General features: G+C 38.8%; 1 pseudogene; it reads left to right on the forward strand.

Annotated features, from left to right (window-relative positions):
• The first annotated feature begins 609 nt into the window (after positions 1 to 609).
• LOC125878171 (uncharacterized) lies at positions 610 to 5,957 on the forward strand (annotated as a pseudogene).
• Positions 5,958 to 7,367: the final 1,410 nt, after the last annotated feature.

The raw sequence follows: 7,367 nt of genomic DNA on the forward strand, positions 1-7,367 counted from the left end.
CTTCAAAATGGTTCTGGAAATATTGGAGGGAAGAAGAGAAGGGAGGATGTAGCTACGGTTGTATCAGCACCTCAGACCTATGTCCAAGATAATCCCCCACAACATTATTTTCCTCCACAAACTCCACAATATCCCATCCCATACTCTCCATATCCCGTTTTCAGCGCACAGCCAATTGTCCCACCTTCTTATCCGCAATGACGCCCCCCAATTCCTCAAAATCATCCACCACCCCCACTAATTCACCAAAATACTGTTAGATTTCCTTTTCGTCCTAGAAAAGAATACAAGAAGGGAAATGGAGCTAAGGATGAATTCACCCCTATTGGAGAATCATATGGTAGCTTGTTTCAAAAATTAAGGATGTTGAATGTTTTGAGTCCTATTGAAAGAAAGATGCCAAATCCTCCCCCAAGAAATCTAGATTATTCTCAACACTGTGCTTATTGTTCTGATGCCCCAGGGCACAACATAGAGAGGTGTTGGTACTTGAAAAAGGCGATTCAAGATTTGATCGATACTCATCGAATTATCGTTGAAAACCCAAATGGACCAAACATCAATCAAAATCCACTACCCAGGCATACTGAAACAAACATGTTAGAAATGATGAAGGGTTGCGAAGAAGTTGCAGTCCCATACAAGCCAATCCTTAAGGTTGGAACTGGCATGGAAAATTCGGCGAATGTTGTTGACTTGACAAAAATGGTGCCTTCAGAGGCAGAAAAAACGTTGAAAAAGTTAAGCTCATCAAACACACCCATCCTAACTGTGAAAGGAGCACTTAAAGATGTTTGGGCAAGTCAGAGAGAGGCAAGATTGGTTGTTCCAAGAGGGCCAGACAAGCCTATCTTGATCGTGCAAGGTGCCTATATTCCACCTGTGATCATTAGGCCAGTGTCCCAACTTCCAATGACTAACCCCAAGGCTGTCCCTTGGAATTATGAGCCAACCGTCGTGACATACAAAGGGAAAGAAATCAATGAAGAAGTAGATGAAATAGGAGGAATGACTCGTTCGGGAAGATGCTATGCCCCAGCTGAATTAAGGAAGAATAAAAATGACCAAATGCAAGTTAAAAGTCCAGTCACTGAAGGGGAGGCAGAGCAGTTCTTAAGAAAGATGAAATTGTCAGACTACTCCATTGTGGAACAGTTAAGGAAAACTCCAGCCCAAATCTCTTTGTTGTCATTATTAATACATTCAGATGAACATCGTAAAGCTGTAATGAAGATTCTGAACGAAGCACATGTTCCTAATGAAGTTACAGTGAGTCAGTTAGAGAAGATTGCTAGGAGAATCTTTGAGGTAAATCACATCACCTTTTCAGATGATGAACTACCAGTGGAAGGTACGAGACATAACCAAGGCCTCCATATCACTATAAAGTGTGAGCTTTCATATGTCACTCGAGTTCTAATTGACGGAGGGTCAGGGGCAAATATTTGTCCCTTGTCAACTCTACAAAAATTGAATGTTAATGTTGAAAGGGTACGACCCAACAACGTATGTGTTAGGGCTTTTGATGGGTCCAAAACAGATGCCATTGGGGAGATAGAGCTCATACTAAAAATAGGGCCTGTCGATTTCACCATGAATTTTCAAGTGCTGAATATCAATGCATCCTACAATCTATTGTTGGGAAGACCATGGCTGCATAGAGCTTGGGCAGTCCCCTCTACGTTGCATTAAATGATTAAGTTTGAATACGATCGACAAGAAGTGATTGTTCATGGTGAGGGGGATCTGTCAATCTACAAAGACTCTTCCCTCCCTTTTATCAAGGCGAATAATGATAATGAGGCATTGGTTTATCAAGTTTTTGAGGTAGTGGTTGTTGAGCATATCCTCGAGGGGAATCTCATTTCAAAACCACAACTGCCCATGGCATCCATGATGATGGTAACTGAAATGCTGAAGCATGGTTTTGAACCAGGTAAAGGCTTGGGGATCTTCTTGCAGGGAGAGCTTATCCGGTGAGTCCACGAAAGAGTCTTGGTACTTTTGGCTTAGAATACAAGCCTAGAGTCGAGGACAAAATGAAACCCAAGAAGTAGAAGAGAGATGTATGGTCACTTACCAAGCCGATACCACCCATATACAAATCTTTCCTCAAAGCCCTCATAATAGAATCTTCTGAGTCACCACTCCCAGAACCAGTGCTGGAGGTTCACGAAGAATTGATCAACTATTTTTAAGATTTATTTATCGAGGCTAATATGATTGAACTCGGAGAAGGCACTAGTGACAGAGATGTGCAATTCATTGGTCCTGATGTCCAGCTGAACAATTGGGAGGCCGCTCCTCTCCCCATTAAGAATGAGTCTTGGTAGTCTGTCTTGTTTTTCTTTTTGTCATCCGATTAATTCAAGGGTTGTAAATCGGATTTTGTCTCATCGTTTTATTTCAAACCCTCTATTTTCCTTTTCAATAGGATGTAATTGTGTTTTTATTTCAGTCTAATATATTTATTTTGTTTTCTTCTATACAGTTCTTTCTATGCCGATTTTAGTGATATGACATGCATGCAGAATTTTTCACCGGATATTAAAATCCAATCTAATCTTCGACCTAATCCTGAAATAATAAGTCAAGAAATCGAATATGATGAAGACGAAGTATTTGAAGAAGTAAGCAGGGATTTCAAATCTTTTGAGAATAAATCAAACCCAAATATGAGTGAAACTGAGACGATAAATTTAAGGGATCATGAAAATATTAAAGACTAAGATAAGCGTACATGCTTGACATCAAAAGGAGGATATAATCCAGGCTCTGCTTGATTACAAGGATGTTTTTGCGTCATCTTATGATGACATGCCTGGATTAAGCACTGACATGGTGGTTCACAAGTTGCCGATTATCCTAAGTTCCCTCCAGTAAAGCAAAAGTTGAGAAAGCTTAAAACTGACATAAGTGTAATAATTAAAGAGGAAATCACAAAGCAACTTGAGGCCAAAGTCATTCGAGTCGCTCAATATCCTTCTTGGTAAGCCAACATCGTACCTGTCCCTAAGAAAGACGGCAAAGTTCGAATATGTGTTGATTATCATGATTTAAACAAAGAAAGTCCAGAAGATGACTTTCCTTTGACAAACATCCATATTTTGTTGGACAATTGTGCTAAACATGAGATTGCATCTTTTGTGGATTGCTATGCGGGTTATCATCAGATTATTATGGATGATGAAGACATAGAAAAAATGTCTTTTATCACACCATGGGGTACATATTGTTATCGAGTCATGCCATTTGGGTTAAAAAATGCAGGAGCAACTTATATGAGGGCAATGAAAACCATGTTTCATGATATGATGAATAAAGAAATCGAAGTTTATGTGGATGATGTGATCATTAAATCAAAAAAACAGTCAAATCATGTGCAAGACTTAAGAAGATTCTTCAAAAGGCTTCACAGGTATAATCTCAAGCTTAATCCTGCAAAATGTGTATTTGGAGTACCGTCAGGAAAGCTTTTGGGGTTTATAGTCAGTCGACGAGGTATCGAGTTAGATCCTTCAAAAATAAAAGTCATTCAGGAACTGCCACCTCCAAAGAATAAAACTGAGGTTATGAGCCTTCTAAGAAGGTTAAACTACATCAGTAGATTCATTGCTCAACTCACAACAACTTGCGAGCCCATTTTTAAGTTGTTAAAAAAGAATGCCACAGTCAAATGGACCGAAGAATATCGAGGGGCTTTTGAAAGAATTAAGAATTACTTATCAAATCCTCCAGTGTTGGTTCCTCCGGAGCCGGGCAGACCATTGATATTATATATGTCAGTACTGGATAATTCTTTTGGATGTGTATTGGGTCAGCATGATGGCACTGGGAAGAAAGAGCAGGCCATTTATTACCTCAGCAAGAAATCTACCGTTTATGAATCGAAGTACACCCTTCTCGAAAGAACGTGTTGTGCCCTAACTTGGGTAGCACAGAAGTTGAAGCACTATCTTTCATCTTATACTACTTATCTCATTTCTCGTATGGATCCGTTAAAATACATTTTTCAAAAGCCCATGCCCACGGGCAGGCTTGCGAAATGGCAAATATTACTCACAGAGTTTGACATTATCTATGTGACGCGGACCGCAATGAAGGCTTAAGCCTTGACAGATCATTTAGCAGAGAACCCTATTGATGATGAATATGAACCACTTAAGACCTACTTTCCAGACGATGAGGTATCATGTATCGATGAAGTTAAGCATAATAAGGATCAAGGATGGAAATTGTTCTTTGACGGTGCTGCTAACATGAAGGGAGTTGGGATATGAGCAATTCTTATGTCTGAATCAGGGGAATATTTCCCTATAACAGCCCAACTTAGATTCTATTGTACCAATAATATGTCAAAGTATGAGGCTTGCATCTTGGGTTTGAGGTTAGTTGCTGACATGGGCATCCAAGAGTTGCTAGTGCTAGGAGACTCAGACTCACTGGTCCATCAAATCCAAGGAGAATGGGAGACTCGTGACCCAAAGCTTATACCATATCAACATTGTTTACAAGATCTTTGTCGACAGTTTGTGTCAATAAAGTTTAGACATATTCCTACAGTTCATAATGAGATTGTTGATGCATTGACAACTTTATCTTCGATGCTTCAACATCCTGACGAAGCTCATATCGACCCTTTGTACATACAGATTCGTGATCAGCATGCTTATTGCAACTTGGTGGAGGAAGAATTTGACGGTAAACCTTGATTCAATGATATTAAAACATATCTTCAGTCCGAAAAATGTCCTACTAATGCCACTAGTAATCAAAAAAGGACTATTCGGCGACTAGCTAGCGGTTTTTTCTTAAGTGGAGGCATATTGTACAAGAAAACACCTGATTTGGGTCTTCTAAGATGTGTAAATGCTAAAGACGCTTCAACAATCATGATTGACGTACACTCAGGAGTTTGTGGACCTCACATGAATGGATATATTCTGGCAAAGAAGATACTTCGAGCAGGTTATTATTGGCTCACCATGGAGCGGGATTCCATACGGTTTGTTCGTAAATGTCATGAATATCAAATACACGGTGATTTGATACATTCTCCTCCCTCCGAGTTGCATGCGATGTCTGCTCCATGGCCTTTCGTGGCATGGGGAATGGATGTTATTGGACCAATAGAACCAAAAGCATCGAATGGTCATAGGTTCATCCTGGTGGCCATTGATTACTTTACAAAGTGGGTGGAAACAGTAACTTTCAAGTCAATGACCAAGAAGGTCGTGGTGGATTTCATTCATTTCAACATCATCTGTCGATTTGGTATTCCAAAGGCAATTGTTACCGATAATGCTGCAAATCTCAACAGTCACTTAATGCAAGAGGTATGCCGTCAATTTAAGATTGAACATCGAAATTCGACTCCTTATCGCCCAAAAGCAAATGGGGCTGTAGAAGCTGCCAATAAAAATATTAAAAAGATACTTCGTAAAATGGTGCAAAGTTCTCGACAATGGCATGAAAAGTTGCCTTTTGCTTTGTTGGGTTATCTCACTACAATTCGTACGTCAGTGGGTGCCACCCCATATTCGCTGGTATATGGGACTGAGGCAGTTATACCTGCAAAGGTTGAGATTCCATCCCTGTGGATTGTTGTAGAGGCTGAAATTGATGATGATGAGTGGATCAGAACACGCTTGGAGCAATTAAGTTTGATTGATGAGAAGCGAATGACTTCAGTATGCCATGGACAATTGTACCAGAAAAGAATGGCACGAGCATACAACAAAAAGGTGCGTCTCAGACGTTTCGAAGAGGGTCAATTAGTGTTGTGGCGTATTCTGCCACACCAGGTTGAAGTCAAAGGCAAATTTTCTCCAAATTGGAAAGGACCATTCATTGTAAAGAAGGTATTATTCAATGGTGCTCTTTACTTAGCAGATATAGAAGGCAAAATAACAGAAATGGTCATTAATGTTGATGCTGTGAAGAGATATCTTATATGATGTGATTTTTCGGTTTAGAAACCGTTATGTTTAGACTTGACGTTTCAAAGGTTGATGTAATGGAAATTCTTGGATCTGTGTCTAAGTATTAATTCATATGTTGTCACCCTTGTTGAGAGTTAATTTACTTCCTTGGTTCTACTGTTTCCTCGGCTCTTCCATTAAAAAAATAAATAAATAATAATAATAATAATAATAATGAAAAAAGAAAAAAAGAGAAAAAAATCAATCAACATGAACTACGTTTGACCTGATTCTTGTTTCGATAAGATACGTAGGCAACCCTGACATTGGGTTCGGTCTAACCAAATAAAAAATCCAAAATTCCATATTTGTAAAAAACTGGGGGCAAAAGTCCTTTTTTTATTTATTTTTATTTTTTTCCTATCCCAAAGCTAAAGTCAATTCCATCATTTAAAGTCGTATTTGAGCCTTCATCTTGTCATTTCTTTCTAACCTTGTATAAAAGTTGTGTTTCAATCAAAGAAAGACCTTTGGATCAACCTTTGAAATGTCAAGAGTTAGTATGTTAAGGGTACAAATGATGAAACCATGAGAGAGTCTTATTGGTGAAAACACTAACTAGGCATCATAAGGCGAATGTGAGTTGAGAGAAACAAAAATGAGAGAGTCTTATTGGTGAAAACCCTAACTCGGCATCAAAAGTCGAAAGTGAGCTGTGAAAAAAAGAAGAAGAGAGTCTTATTGGTGAAAACCCTAACTCGGCATCATAAGGCGAATGTGAATTAAGAGAAACAAAAATGATAGAGTCTTATTGGTGAAAACTCTAACTCGGCATCATAAGGCGAAAGTGAGCTGTGAATAAAGAAAAAAAAAATATAGAAATGAGAGAGTCTTATTGGTGAAAACCCTAACTGGGCATCATAAGGTGAATGTGAGTTGAGAGAAATAAAAATGAGAGAGTTTTACTGGTGAAAACCCTAACGGGCACCATGAGGCGAATGTGAGTTGAAGGATTCAAAGTGAATGAGTTTTAGTGGCAAAAACTCTCGTGGACATCCCAAGGCGAATAAGAGTTTGAAGTTATTTATGACTTCGTCAAATCGTTGGGGCTCCACATCAAGATTAGATGATCAATAATGGTTGAGGAATAGATTGGATGGACAAATCGGGTATCAATTCAAATTGCATGTCATGATCAGTAGAGTCGGCTACCACACTCAGATAAGTTTTTCTTTCTTACTCTCTCTAAAAGAGATTTTTCATCGAATCATTTTCTTTTATTCTTGTGTAGTGTATATTTTTTTTCCCCTTTTCATCACTTGGTTTCACATGTTCTTGAGTCGAGTTTGTGTCAAAAAACCGAGAAAGGATTTCAAGACTAGCTACCAACTTTCTGGATTGTACAAGGCAAAGCATCATGCCAATGAGTTGTCATCTATTAATAAG

This window comes from Solanum stenotomum, chromosome 10 (assembly GCF_019186545.1).
Source record: "Solanum stenotomum isolate F172 chromosome 10, ASM1918654v1, whole genome shotgun sequence".
Classification (NCBI taxonomy): Eukaryota; Viridiplantae; Streptophyta; class Magnoliopsida; order Solanales; family Solanaceae; genus Solanum; species Solanum stenotomum.